At 40.8% G+C, this 14,953-nt stretch overlaps 1 protein-coding gene across 1 annotated transcript in view; it reads right to left on the bottom strand.

The window, feature by feature from the left end:
- The window catches only part of LOC114571323 (RIMS-binding protein 2), a 65,268-nt gene that overhangs the window by 36,959 nt on the left and 13,356 nt on the right, over nucleotides 1–14,953 (bottom strand). The window lies entirely within an intron of this gene.

A 14,953-nucleotide genomic window follows, 5' to 3' on the forward strand; every position in this document is an offset into this window, starting at 1 on the left:
CCCTTGGCGTGATTCTCTTTTTCCAGTGTGGCCCTTAGTGAAAATGAGTTTGACACCCCTGGTATAGACTGTGCAAAACAACAAGCTTACAAGGTAATTGCATGACAAACTGTGCAAGATCATGGGTCTAATAGTTTTGATCTGCATTCTGTCAGATTGTGCAATGAATGCCTGATGAACCATAGCGCTGATGTAAAAAAAGATGCAAACAACTCACATCATCCCCCTGAGCTACTGTCATGTTCTAAAAATGTAACAAAAACATAAACTAATACTTTGGCCATAGCGCACTTTTATGCATAAAAAAACCCTCGCAAAATAAAGAGAGGAGATTGTGAATCAGCCAGGGGAATGAGGGAAACATGAAAAGCCAATATTGCAAAGTAAATGTGGGGTAAAAAAACATTTTTACCCTACATTTACCCCATAACTGCTTTTAAAAGCAGTAGCATCACGCTAGTTCATCAGCGTATTCTGGATTTTGCTAGATTTTGACTTTGGTCACCGAAGCTGTAAATCATCAGACTGTGGACTCACAATACAATCTGACGACCATTTTTGATTGGCGTCCAAAGATTTCACCATGTTTCTTTTGTGACTGACTGTCAACTTTCATCTGGAACAGCCCATATTCGCCCTATGTAAAAGGGCCTTTAATGTAGATGGCAGTAGCAGTCACAGTTTCCAACAGTTAACAAAAGAAAAGAGACATTTGAGGCACAATTTGAAGCCAGATGTGAACTGCAATTTGTCCTGTGTCTAAATCCAATCTGGAAGTGGTTTGAACAGGCCCAGGGAGAAAGACAAGGAACAAGTGAGCATATTAACTTTGACTATATTGTATGTGATATGTAGAGGTGTTCCAGCTGTACTGTATATGGAGGGCCCTGCAGGCGAAACACTGACCTCTCTTGAGAATCGACATGCCCCAGGGGGAATATTAGGGCATGGGAATGTGCATACTGAAGTGTGTGTGCGCTGTATGTACATACTGAGTGAGCAGGCAATGAAAGTGAACTAGGGCTCCCATGACGTGGGCAGCAAAGCTTCCAGTCACATTGATGACATAACACATTTGATGTGAACAGGACCTATTGTTCCCTCAGGCCACACAGAGAATATCAGAGGGCTGGAAAATAAGTTCTGAGGAAGATCAGGGTAATGCTAATGAGCAGCCCAAGAGCTGGTTAGGGATTACATGTGCTTGGATGGACCTTCATGATCACATAATGCTTGGATGGAACTTCATGCTCAGAATACACAAGTGCACACACAAACACAAACACACACACACACACACACAAGCAAATCCATAAAACTCTCACACACCAACACCTGACTAGGGATGCGCACATTTCCCGACATGTGCATACATAGACACACACACAACAACCACAAATACATACTCACGTGACCCCAATCTGCAGCAACACATACTGCACAAGGTTCTAAATAATTTACATCTGACCCCATTGCACAGTTGCTAAAATGTACAGTATGCTCGAAATACACGGACAGAGCCTTAGCAGAGGTTTCCTCACCACTAGTTTCTATGGGAGATTACAAACTAGTTCTATATATAGAAAAAGAAAACTACTGCACCTACTGTATGCATATCCTATTCCAAAAAAAATGGAAAATGAAAATACTTCTGCAATGGCAGTACCAAACTTGCATTTTCTACTAATCAGCAGATACTTCAAAATGCTGCAGACCATCTTCTAACAAAGACAAAGTGCTGGGAGAGGGTTGTTGGCCTCTTTCCATTGGCTGCCACTAGATTTTAGAATTATATATATTTTAATCTAGCAGGCACTAGACATTGAAGTCCCTGAATACATTTCTTAATTGACTTAAAGTCTGTCAGCTCCTCTAACCAGTGACTACTACATGTTCCTCTCTGCTTTGCATAAAATGAAAAATGAGCATTAAACTTTCAAATAGTTTCCGCGTTCAATATTAAAGTTGATCATGAATATTTTTCGTATTTCTTAATAGATAAATTGCTTTTGTTGCTGTAATTTCGGTTTTATTACTTGTTTTGTTGCTCTTGCATTCACTACTATCCTGCCTGTTTGACATTTAAAAGTGCTACATAAATAAATCATTGCATCCTTTATGCATTTACCTACTATTTCTTTTACATTAGTATTGCAAACAAACTACCAAATGGTTCCTCTTGTGAGCAGAGCAACAATGCAGCTGCCATGCAACACCGAGGAAAAAAAGAATTGAGACTGCTACCATGACTACATCGCTAGCCTTTGAACAAAACATGCAAAGCACCAGTTTAATTTATCACAGACTGCCATCTCATCAAGCTCACAGATGTCTAAAGAATGTCCCGTCAAAAAAAAAGAAATTGGATAATGAGACTTTTGAATTTAAAAATACTCACTTACAGGCATCGAATTCCCAAATCTGGTTCACATCATCTGCGTACAACAAAAGGTTTTACTGTAAAAACAGATTTCTATCTGCTATTTTTAACCTATATTTGTGTGCTTAAAATTCTGTTTATGATTCAATGATCCAAATATGGAGTATTCTATAATGGCTCCTGTAATGCTGCACAGCAGATGCATAATGGCCAAGTTTTATGTCTCAAGTGAGCAGGGCTCAGTGACACACAGCAATAGGTGACAGTTACAGGAGCAAAGGTCCTGTCATGTCATCTGTATCTGAACAGGCTGGTCTGTCTGACATGGTGTACTCCTTTCTCCCTCCTTCCCTCCAATCCTCCATCTAGATGCCCTTGGTGTTCAGTCCACCAAAGGCTCCTGTCCTATGTTTAATCATTCAAGCCCTTCCAGACACGCTGGGGGCAGAAAGAAAGAAAGAAAGAAAGAAAGGAGGAAAGAAAGAAAGAAAGAAAGAAAGAAAGAAAGAAAGGGTTAAGTGAAGGAAAATGTAGAGAAAGACAGAGGCACAAGACAGGTAATCAAGTAGTGATCTTGAGAGAAAGGAGCCACAGGAGAAAAAAAAGGGGAAAGAGAGGGAGAAGACAATCTAAATAAAGTACAGGAGACAGCGGGAAACAATTAGTGCTGCAGAATTAACAGGCCTTTTATCAGCGTGTTCCTTTGCTAAAAGGCTCACCTTGCCTGGTGGTGCCATGGTGAAATTATGTAGCGATACAAAACCACATAGGTCACAAAATGACATTTTTAAAAAGGCACTTTGGTCTGCTACACTATCGTACACAGATGCCAATAATATATATATATATATATATATATATATATATATATATATATATATATATATATACACACACATTTGTTTTATATACATTGGATAAAGATCACATTGCAATATTATCTGATTAATTAACCAGGTCAATTAGTGCCTAAATACCCATCTGCACCCATTTATTTCATGAAATGGGGAATCTGAAATTTGAAAAGGAGCAAGTACACCACCTGCATGACAAGATAGATTAAGTGCTCCTAGTATTATTTTTTATTAAACTGTATTTGTATTTAGACTTCAATCAGACATGCATTTACTAACTACACTCCCGCTCTTCCACCTCTCACTTTCCTTGTTTGCCCCACCCTCCTTTTTCTGTTTCCCTCTGCAGTGCTCTCTGTCTTCCCTTTAATATAACTTCTGTGTATCTTGAAAAGCTGCCAGGAAATGTGCGGAGGAAATGTTCCTTTATCGTCTCCCTCTCTGCTTCCCCCGCTGGCTAAATGACATCAACACTTATGGCGTGTATGCTAGCAATCAATAGAGCACTCACTCATATTTAGGCATGTGTTCGCATTCAGAGCTACACACATTGCGTGTCCACACACACACACACACACACACACACACACACACACACACACACACACACAAACAAAGGGGGTGAGGGGAGGGGATGATGGGGTTGCTATAGAAACTGTTCTCTTTCAGGTATGGAGTGTCAGGATGATAAAAAGTAGCAATGAAGTATCAAATCCAACATATCTGATGCCCTTTGAATTGTGTGAAAGTAAGCCAGCGTATCGCAAACAAAAGCTGCCTAATTTATTTGCTATTCAAACCTGCAGGATGACTGAATAGTTAGTACACCAAAGATGCACAGTGAATGTGCACAATAAGCAATGAAATGTTGTACAAAAACCCCCACATCATTGAGTCGACTCTATATGATGTGGATGTTTAGTGATGTGGATGTGTAGTACAGTACAGTAAGTGTAAGCATGCATGGATACACTTGTTAACAATACAGCGGAAATGTGGGACAGTGTGTATGAAGGCATGTAATCGGGAGTAAACCTTGAAACGTGTAATTGTCTGTGTGTAAAGTCACAAAGGTATGCTGATGTGCAACTCTCTGTCGCCACATGTTATTGCATGTGTGCATATGTGTAATATGTGCTGCCACACCCCTACGAGGCTGTTTCTATTCAGGGACTATTTCAGTGGCTGTATGTCCTGAGGAACGTTTTGATTAGATGAAGAGGGTGTCATTTGGATGCCAGACTCGCTGATAATCTCAGGAGAGGAGCAAGGAAATCAGCCATGAGACTGAAAACACAAGTTTAATTTCCCCAACCTTCTTTTCCTCTGTTCTCTCCTTCTCACCCTCTCGCATCCAACTGAACGTCAGCTGGCACAGCCAAACCAGTCTGCCGCATGGGGATGAAGAAATGGGAGAAGAAATGGGAGAATGGTGCAAGAGGAGCGCGATCAGAAGGGAGAATATACAATTTTTTCCCATCAATTTTTCCACCGGGTTTTTATACCTTCATGTGGTAAACAAAAAAGCAAAGGGAGAGACAAAAGAGGGTAGAGTGAGAAAGAGAACGTTAGACCGCTAATAACACAGGAAAATGCTGCAAAACAGAGACTGTCGAAGCACCAATTCCTTCTCTACCAACATCTATTGTACTCATCAAGAGGTCTTTGAAAGAAATGTTGCTCCGCTAACAAAACGTGATTGGACTAAGTTTTCTTACCATGAAAGGTTTACAGTGAGACGTGACAAGATACGTCAGTGGAGTTCTCTTTTGTTGTTTTATACTTAACCGTCAGCAAAGCTTTAGCTTAGCCTTGCCCACTTGTTTTAATTGCTATCCAAATCTTTTCACCAAAATAAATGCTCACTGAGTAGTAAAGGCGTTAAAGCTTTGCAGCTCTAAACACCAGGTTAACACACCTGCTATCACACAGGAAGCAATATGTTTCACGTTTACAGAAGCAGCAGCGATATGTTTTTGGAATAAATATAAAGATACAAAAGCTAGTATGGACAGCAACATGGGAGGGAAGGATCCAAAAACCGTATTATTAAAAATGTGATGTTGGTGTATTTATCATCTAAATAAGGAAAACGGTTTGTAAGTGTAGGTGTAATAATTCTAAATAAATATTTAGCCAAACCTAATATAAAGTGGGCTGACAATACAACATATGTATATATATAAATACAATTCAGCAGTGCCACAAACTATAGCCTACAAATGGACCATAAAGTTGAATCAATATGTCTCAAACTATTTCAACAAAAACTGAACATGAAGGTAGGAATTGAAGGGCGGCTGTATTCATTCACTGCCTTCATTCACTGCATTAGTTTTAGCTAACTTATAAACTGGAAAACGAGTGTACAGAGTATACCATGTGCACACACACAAACACATTTAGCAAGAGACTTTATGAGGATGAATAACTGAAGAGCAAGTGTCAATCAGCCCCGAGTGGGTTAATATTCATCATCAACACCTGGCAACCCCTGAGCAGGCAAGAACCAGGAAAAGCTCAGGTTACAGGAGGTGATAACGCCAAAGCACACACACACGTACACGCATGCGCACACACACACACACACACACATTAAATTTGTTTAAGAAAGCACCACACATTTTTTTTCTCTCCCAGTGTGTCTGAGTGCTCATGTGAACATGTGTCTACATATGCTGTTTTACAAATAATAACTCTGCATGTGCACACCTACTATGGGAAGATGAAATTCATTATTTGACAGCAGTCAAAAGGGAAGCACTACAGTCCATGCACACGCACACACACTCACATGTACATACTAACCTTTCCAAGCCACAAATACACCATTGGACCCATACACCGTAACCCCCCACCCCCACTACCTTCAACAGACACCGCACACACCACACACACTCCAAACAGGTGGCCCTGCTACAGTCAAGAAACAGAGAAGCTGGAGGTTGCTTTTTCCTCATCAAGTCCCAGAAGAGACAAAATGTACAAATCCTCCTCTCCTTTCCACCTCTCTGTAGATGTCTGTCTCCTCCTGCAGCAGCTGCACAGACAGGTTTTCCCCAGCTGCTTGGCTATGCTAACCCTGTGCACTATATATAGGACTCAACAGAGCTAAATCAAACACAAACACACTCGGGCCAAATGATGCAGAGACAGAGAAATACAGCAGCCGTAAAGAGGAAGCAGAGTGGTGATAAAGGATTGGTATTTACCGTGAGTGTTTGCTAGCACAGGAGCATCTTGGATGAGGTGTCGCTTACTCCTTCTTTCTCCTTGCTCTGATCTCCTCCCTTCTTCCCTGCTCTCTCTGGGTGGGGAATTGTCAAACGGCTGCAGCAGCAGCATCAGCAGCAGCATCAGTAGCAGCTTCAGGGCCTGCGTGTGTGTGTCTCTCTCTCTCTCTCTCTCTCTCTTCCTCCGCCCCCTCTCCACACACTCTCTCTTTCCTATTCTCCCTTTCCTCTCACTCTCTCCCCACCCCCGAAGACCCTCCTCCTTAACACCCTTCCTCCATCATTTTCTCCTTTTCTCTTACACGCTCTCTCTCTCTCTCCCCCTGCTCAATTTCCCCATTTCTCTCTCGCGCGCTGTGTGCAGCGAGCTGCGGAAATCCACTCCGTTGAATTAATCAGCCAGCTCCACTGCTACAACCATCAGCTACATCAGAAGCTACTGTTGGGAGAAGAGGTATCGTTGGCAATAGGGAACAGACATCTTGGTAGTCCGGGATACAAATAAGGATGGTTTATTGGAAAGCTGCCCTGTACAACCACAGTCTGGACCTTCCAGCCTGTCTGCCAAATTGACTGAATTGACGGCAGCCTGCATGATGCTGGCTGCTGCTGCCGGACAGATCCTCCCCTCCCCTACCCTCCCCTCCCCTCCTCTCTTCTCCTCTCCTCTCCTCTCCGCACCTCTCCTCTCCTCTCCTCTCCTCTCCTCTCCTCTCCTCTCCTCTCCTCTCCTCAACCCTGACACTAATTGAACAGGGTCTTGATTGATGCCACTTGTTTTACTAACATACACACATCTAATAATGATGTTGATGATATTCATAAATAGGGGATATAGCTTTAGCTGGTAGGTTTTATATCAATCACTTTGAAATGCCCTGACATCAGATTATTGAAAAAATGCAAACTGGTTTATGTTGAAAAAAATACAAATAAAAGTGTATTTTACTAAAATTTGGATCTCACAACTCCTTTAAAAGTGGCACTTTCATTTACTTTAAAATTAATATAACGGGACGGCCTCTAGCTGAACCACTGACAATCTTTTAGATAACACAAACCTATAATTGTTGCACTCCAAAACAACATCTGCATCATCACACTCCACAACGCTGTCTTTGGACAAGAAGTCACCTTGCAACATCGATAATGTTGTCAGACACTTTTAATCTGAGCCTGTCTGTGGCAAAAACAATCACTTTTAATGGACAAAAATCAAGGGTGCACAATTGCCCCATTGGGTTAAATAGCAGCTAGTCTCGCATTGCCAGACCTTCCTCCACATTGCAGCCCATCCATCCAGTAGGTGTTGAGATTTTTCAGTCTGGACCAAAGTGTGGACCACCTGATCGTGAAATGACTTGCAGTGGGCATCCGGATAGCTCAGTTGGTAGAGCGGGCGCCCATATGTAGAGGTTTACTCCTCCACGCAGCGGGCCTGGGTTCAACTCAGACCTGCGGCCCTTTGCTGCATGTCATTCTCCCCTTTTATTTCTTCAGCTGTCCTGTCAGTAAAGGCCTAAAAATAATCTAGAAAAAAAAGAAAAGAAATTACTTGCATAATTTCTGTAATTTCGCTCAACACTTGTAGTCTTATAGGACCCCTGCTGAGATACTCAGATTTTATTGAGGTGCTAAAAGTGAAGAAGTTTTCCAAAAAACAGTACCAAACTTAAATTCTTCATGCATAAATTGTGGGGCTCAATTTATTCCCATGCGACCAATTATTCCATTTTTGGTCTGTTTTAACTCTAATCCTCACAGTTTCACAGCTTTAGCCTTTAACTACAACACAGAACACCCTTGCTATCACACTGACTACACTTCCTTGTCACAATGAGTAATTATATTATATTGACATCAGCTTATGTGTGGGGGCTCACGCTTGTTCATGCATGTGTATGTGTGAATGTGAGTGTGGGTTAGCCCCTAAAATGATTTAATCCGGTTAAGGGGATTTTCAATTAATCCAGGAGGGCCCTACATTTTGACAGTGCCATATTTTTTAACACAGCTTCCTTCTGATGCAACAGAATTTATTTTCCCTTACAGTTTTAAAGTGATTCAGTGCTCTCACAAGATGGACGGCAAAATTGTTTCGGACACTTGCGTCAGTATATGCTCTGAAATCAAGCCAAAGCTGGACAGTTATGTAACTATCTGTTTCTGTAACCATTATTCACAGACTTGTTTCACTGCTATTTCTATAGCCAGTTCCAACTCAAAGACGGATCAAAGCAGCAGTTGCCTAGGAAGCAGCACTGTGGAGTAAACTACATTAATAATTGTGGTAATGCCGATTTTGAGTCATGATACATCTATGAATATATAGACTGTAAATGACTTAATGTTGTCAATGAGTAGTACTGTTTGGTGGAAATTAAAAGTGACGTGTAAAGTTGAAGTGATAAGTGAAAACCCTCCATTAAACATAGTTCGGACCGGGCTTTTTGAAAATCAAAAGCACTTATGCTTTCAGGTGTGAATGTTTCCTAGTAATAATACAAATCATACGGGAAACCTAAAGTGCATTCCATTCCACAGTGTACATAAACATTACTCCCTGCTCCCTGTTCAGGGAATGTCGGGAACGTCCCTTGACAGAATTCTTCCATTAGGAACACCCAGCAACGTCACCAAGGCAGATATCACTTCCTCTGTTTACCCTGGAAACGTAAAAACCTTGGATACCTGTTGCTGCTACTGTGGAAGTTTTACACTACTTAAAAACATATTCTATTGGAATGTATGTAACTTGTGAATAAATGTGATTTTGAATAATTTACAGGATGTACGGTGTCATTACTAAAGAAATTAATATTAGATTTACAGATAAATAATCTCTATTAACAGATATCTGCAAATGAATGCGGAATCTGTAGGCAACAGGACATTGGTTTTAACATTTAAGTAGTATCCACTCACTACCAGGAAGAAGGTATAACTCATTTCAAAATTTGTGTCTCTCAGAAAATGTCTGAAATTTGATTATAGGCTGGCATGGACCTCCCTGATACATCAGATCTGCTTAAATTACTGCAGGCATGAAGCTGCACAGGCCAGATCAATGCCCTCTGCCACAGCCGCCCTGCTTGGGTAAGGGGAATTAAGGAGGTTAGGACAGGAAGTAGTAGGGGGGAGAGAAAAGTAATGGACACAAAAAAGGACAATTGAATAGGTGGAGTGGAGAGAGGGGAAAGACATGAAATGTATGGGTGACAAAGTGAGGTTGTGAGAGAACAGAGGAGATGTAAGAGTGAATATAAAAAGCAAGAAAAAGGCTCACAGATGGGAGACTCAAACTACTATAACTTGAAAGGCGAAGATCACGTGACCAACAAAGCTAGCACTACCATTAGAAAGCTAATCTGCTAGCACGTTTTCACTGCTGGCTTTGTGAGCTTTTACAACATTATCTAATAGACCACACTGACTGTGGGTGTCAAAGTGTTGTTTTATGAGATTGTATTTAAAATAAGTACAATGGACACATTTCAGTACAAACTGATTACTGAAAATGACGTGTGGTCGAATAATTACAATGACATTGAGCTGAGCCCTCTTCGTTATCTGATATTTACCTAGACATTGTGAACATACAGCTGGTGGAGGTCTTTAGCTGTGCGATGGACCCACATATTAAAGACTTTTCAGGCAAAATTCTGTGTTTATAGAACAGTGATAAAGAATAATACATAGGATTTTGTATAAAATGTCATATTGTGGATGAAGATTAGCTTGATACGTCTTAAATTTGTTTTTGTTTTTTTTTACATTTGAAAATGTTGCATTGTTTCAGGGCTTCAGGGCTTTGTTTACGTTATGCACAGTAAGTGGTACAGGAAGAAAAAAACGTAAATATGTTTTCTGACCATTTCTTCTAAAGCTTATTGTGCTTTGCCTTAGCTTTCAGTAGTTGTACTTAAGCTACACGACAAGGAATGGAATATGGACCGGGAAAAAAAGAGGATAATTAAGTTATATAGAGACAACTCAAGCCATCTGAAAGAACACGTCTGAGATAAACTCAATTAAGAAAAGAATAGAAACTTCAGCCTAAACACACCCTGTCTAATACCAGTTGTTAAAACAGCCTTGTGAGACAAAAGAATGTGGATTTTCTAAAAATCCTGTGGGCGGTGGAAGTATTATTCAAGCTGATTTGTGTTACATTACACTAGACTATTATTAACCCTGGTTTGTCTGTGCATCTTTGATTAGAATCAGTTAAAATGGAGATTACTGGGTCAACTGAGACAACATGGCTATTACGGATTATTGATTAGAGGTTGTTCCTTTTCGCAGTGGGACAGCCCATATCATCATGAGGAATATCGTCTGAGTGGGCCAGCTGCTAGCAGTACACAATCGTTGCCATAGGAATGGTCTCCAGGGAGACAGCTGTGGCCTTTTAGCAGCAGCCACACAGCACACAGAAGGTCATTTCTTACCTAAGGTACCTTTCTCCGACTGTCCATCACAGATAGTTTCCAGGCAACCGGTCTAAAGCTTTTTTGTTTGTTTTGTTTTTTCCAGAAAGCAATGCACCCTCTCAGTATTTCTTCTTGCCATTTTGGTCGCAAAATAACAGATTAATTGGAAGAACATGGAAACACGGACAATTATAAAGCAGAAGCCTACAGGCTATGTGAGAGGTGCAGTAAAGGAGGCAAAAAGAGACTAAGGGAAGAAAATGGATCTACAATTTCAGCAGAGCAACCCCAAAAGCATGTGGCAAGGTCTAAGAACTATGACAGATTGCAAGCCCCCCTTCCTCCTTGTCAAGTGCTGATGTGCCTATAGCAAATCAGCTAAACACATTTTAAACAAAAACAGCTGAAGCAGAGGTTAATGGACGGTGGTTGCACCTCTCACACCCATCTCCCTCTCCTAGCATGACATCAGGAGGGATTTCAAGCATGGGAACACCAAGAAAGCAGCAGGACCTGACTTTGTCAGTGGGCTGGCCCTCAAACTGTGTGCTGACCAGTGTTGGGTACTGTAATCAGATTACATTTGTCTGCAAATGAGTAAATCATTTTTTTTAAGAATTGAAATTTTTGCGTTACTGGTTCTTGAACTATCTCCATAACGGGAGGAGAGAAAAACAAATCAAACATCCCTTTTTGTGTGTGTTTGCGTAACACTAATCTGAGGAGACGGGGGAAAAAATGGCAGAGCCACCGCTTAAGACGTCTTTTGAGGGGTGGAGGTATGCCCATTACTTCAAATTAGTTACGCAAAAGGACAAAAACTTGATTGTGAAGTGTAAATTGTGCCCAGGTCACAAACACCTCTCCACCGCCAAAAATACAACATCCAATCTGAGCTGGTTGCTAAAGACCCCCAGACCCTGAGACACTGATGAAAAGAGCATGTTGCCGACACCAGTCAAGCAGCCAACTTGATTTTCAACAGCAGGTAAACAAAGCAGAGATAAATGAGCTTGTGTAAGTAGTGGAAAAAATCTTGCCTGTTTCGACAAAACATACTGGGCAAAATACAAAGATATAAAGAGCGGACGATTGCCAGTACTGTAGCCTTGTTTTTGACTAATTTTGGGCTGATGTTCACAACTTTGTTGTCAGCGTTATGGTATTAAAGAGCATAAAAGAGAGATCTTGTGTATGTCCATATTATAATAAGGATTTGTGTTGATCTGGATGTTTAACTTTATATTGTTATTTGGCAAGTTATGGTGCATCTCAGGTGATGTTATGGAGTAATCCAAAAGTAATGTAACTAGTAGTGTAGTCTATATACACACAACATTCCAGGATTGCTCAGGTGCCGCCGGAAATTCCACTGGATGTCCCTCATTTCGGCCGTATGTCCGTTACCTTCCACTTTCTTTGTGTTGACATTTTAAACTTTGGTCGATTTATGAGGACTATGGTTAAATGCTCCTCAGATCTCTGCAGGGTAAATCCAGACAGCTAGCTAGATTATCTGGCCAATCTGAGTTTTCTGTTGCACGACTAAAACAACCTTTGAACATACGTGTTCCACCAAAACCAGTTGGTTACCAGTTGCTGCAGGCCCAGCTCACATCCAGGACAGGGTCAGATCCTAGACCCCAGCCTGCCCTCTCCGCTCTGCATCAGCCAACCTGCTTGCTGCCCCCTCACAGCGAGGGTTAACTAATCACTCAACGAAATCCCGACTGTTTGCTGTCCTGGCTCCTAAATGGTGGAATGAGCTCCCTATTGACATCAGGACGGCCAAAAGCCCACACATCTTCCGCTGCAGGCTAAAAATTAATTTCTTCCATTGCACCTTGGATGATGATGAAAAAACAATAAATAAAGATATAATTAAAGCTGCACTTTCTTATGGCTCTTTTTATTTTGGCTTTTTAAAGCTAATGTACTTACTACGACTACTAGCAGTGTAATTAATTACTTTCAGCAATGAGTAATTAAGTAAAGTAAAGCATTACTTTAAACAAAGTAACTTGCAATGTGTAATCCATTACTTTTTATGAGTAACTACCCCAACACTGGTGCTGACCAACTAGTGCTGGTGTAGGTACCAGATGTGCACGGGTGCGTCTGTCGGTGACGTCACAGTACGGCATCGCCACTAGTTCAAACTACATTGCGTCCGATGTGCTCGGGCTCATTTTACACTTGCTTTGGCAATATAATCTACCCTTTCCCATGCTAATATAGACCTTTTGAATTTGAGTATTTTTTTTTTTTTATTTGATTTATTAGACAGTAACAGAAATAAATGCATAACAAGATGCCATCACAGTTTGCCTACCCTCGCAACCATTTAACGGAAGACACCATAGCACACATCCTCCACACACCACCCTATCTCACCTGGTAGAGAAAGGAAGCTATGCGAGGTTGCTGTTCATTGACTATCGGCCAGCACTGAGAGGCTCAAGAGGAGCTTCTACCCTTAGGCCACTAAGATCCTAAATGAGGACACTGCCTAAGACTGCCCCTGTAGCTGACAGCCTGATCTAGCACCTTTAACTAATTATACAACAGTTTTATTGATCTGGGTGTGGTCACTCTTTTTAAAATCAAATACTCAACTACACTGTCTGTGCTAGGATGAGAACGATGTACACTCAACCAGAATGTGCACGGTACACAGCTGGCATGGGTTAGTTATGAAACATGATTACTCAAACAAAAAAGTTTTTTTTGTCATTAGGGGCAGTAGAAACAAGCTCTGGACATATCACTGGCATATTGTCACCTTTTAAAGTTGGGGAAAATGTTAGCAAACAGTTGCCTATTAACACATCCAGCCGATACAGAGCAACATTAGCATTCATTACATGGAGAACGTAAGTCTAATAACTTCATGGCGAATATGACCTGCCTCTTTCACATATAAAAAGTCATGTTAATTACATTGATTAAAGCTGTTATGATATTATATAAATATGTCATTTGTAAAGTTCATAATTTTCTTGTTTATTTTTTTCTTCTTTATTTTGCTGGTACATTTAGATACTGCTAAATTATATGCACCCAACATCACACTGTGCAACAGAGCTAGAGGCAAGCTATGTCATGCTGCAAATATGTGACAAAATATGTGGAGGATTACATATTATTACACATTGTTCTGTAATAGCATAGAATAGAGTTGACATAAAACAGCCTTGAAGCCATCCATTCAAACCATAACTAACTAGCTGGCTAATCAGCCATCTGGTGTGCAAATGTGTGTGTTTCATACTAGAATACCTCTTAATCTTATATCTTTCTTGTGTTTTGTCTGGAACACATCTTTTGACCATTGACCTCATTTGATAATTATCAAAACCTGTTGATAAATATAGATAATTTTGTTTGCCATATTTTCCTTCACCTAAAAAAATGAATGGAAAATTATTTTAGCATTAAAGCTATAGTGCATAGTTTCTGTCTCCCCCATGAGGAATTCTAAGTAACGACAACAAAACTGTCAGCGCATCCACATGATACAAGCTTTCCGTGACTGCGCCATCTTGTTTTATTCTGTCAATACCCTTACTATGTGTAAGCACAAGGTATATCTGCATGAGCAAATCCACTCTCGTGAGCTTTTCTTAGCATAACTGATCCAAAGCTGAGTCTGTCTTTGCATGAATGACCATGATGCAATCTGTGATAGTGTAGCTGTCAGCAGTGACAGCAAAAAGACTGCCAGCAGGCACCCAGCTGGACTACCTCCAACAGTATCTACCCGTATATGAAACACACACACACACACACACACACACACACACACACACACACACACACAATTATATAACATTATTGAGTAGTGTTGCTGACGACTGCATGTTAGCTACGGTGACAGACATGGTTTGTGCCGAGGTTTTGGCTGTGAAGATGGACAAAATATCCCACTAGGCAGCTTGCCATCAATTTCAGTATTGGAACAGAAAAGTGTCAATATGTTCAAATAAAATAGGGAAAAATGCTTCTCAGCTCATATAGTGAAAGGAGAGTGCTACCCAGTGGTTCTTCATTTAC

The sequence above is a fragment of the Perca flavescens genome, chromosome 16 (assembly GCF_004354835.1).
Source record: "Perca flavescens isolate YP-PL-M2 chromosome 16, PFLA_1.0, whole genome shotgun sequence".
NCBI lineage: Eukaryota > Metazoa > Chordata > Actinopteri > Perciformes > Percidae > Perca > Perca flavescens.